Source organism: Sapajus apella, unplaced genomic scaffold, assembly GCF_009761245.1.
Source record: "Sapajus apella isolate SASKATOON/1434 unplaced genomic scaffold, GSC_monkey_1.0 scaffold1204, whole genome shotgun sequence".
NCBI lineage: Eukaryota > Metazoa > Chordata > Mammalia > Primates > Cebidae > Sapajus > Sapajus apella.
The window spans coordinates 15202-15991 of record NW_022438130.1 but is presented as its reverse complement, the minus strand read 5'-3'; the positions used below and the strand labels follow the sequence as shown (position 1 = coordinate 15991).

Below are 790 nucleotides of genomic sequence, written 5' to 3'. Positions count from 1 at the left end.
CATTTGTCTATTTTGGCTTTTGTTGCCAATGCTTTTGGTGTTTTGGTCATGAAGTCCTTGCCTATGCCTATGTCCTGAATAGTTTTGCGTAGATTTTCTTCTAGGGTTTTTATGGTGTTAGGTCTTATGTTTAAGTCTTTAAACCCATCTGGAGTTAATTTTAGTGTAAGGTGTCAGGAAGGGGTCCAGTTTCTGCTTTCTGCACATGGCTAGCCAGTTTTCCCAACACCATTTATTAAACAGGGAATCCTTTCCCCATTGCTTGTTTTTGTCAGGTTTGTCAAAGATCAGATGGTTGTAGATAAAAAATATGGAACACTTCACGAATTTGCATGTCATCCTTGCACAGGGGCCATGCTAATCTTCTCTATATCGTTCCAATTTTAGTATATGTGCTGCTGAAGCAAGCATGAGCCTAATGTTCTTGAGGTTCACGTGTGTTGTAACATGCAAAGTCCTTCATTCCTTTTTCTGGCTGCATAATATTCTACTGTATGGACAGACCACATTTTGGTTTCTCCATTCATCCCTGGAAGGACAATTGGGTTGTTTCCACTTTTTGGCTATTCCAAATATAATGCTGCTGTGAACATTCATGTACAAGTTTCTGTGGCACATATGTTTTCAGTTTTCTTGGATATGTATGAAGGAAAAGAACTGCTGGGTTACATGGGAAACATGTTTTTAAACTTTTGAGGAACAGCAGACTATTCTTCAGTGTCTGTGTCGTTTTAGATTCCCAGCAGCAGTATATCAGGGTCTGATTCCTCCACATCCTCAGCAATGTTTG

General features: G+C 39.5%; 1 non-coding gene across 1 annotated transcript; it reads right to left on the bottom strand.

Moving 5' to 3' along the window:
• Nucleotides 1-304: 304 nt before the first annotated feature.
• LOC116546668 lies at nt 305-407 on the bottom strand. Its single transcript, XR_004266806.1, has one exon. It is a non-coding gene; the product is annotated as a U6 spliceosomal RNA (small nuclear RNA).
• Between the last annotated feature and the right edge of the window lie 383 nt (nt 408-790).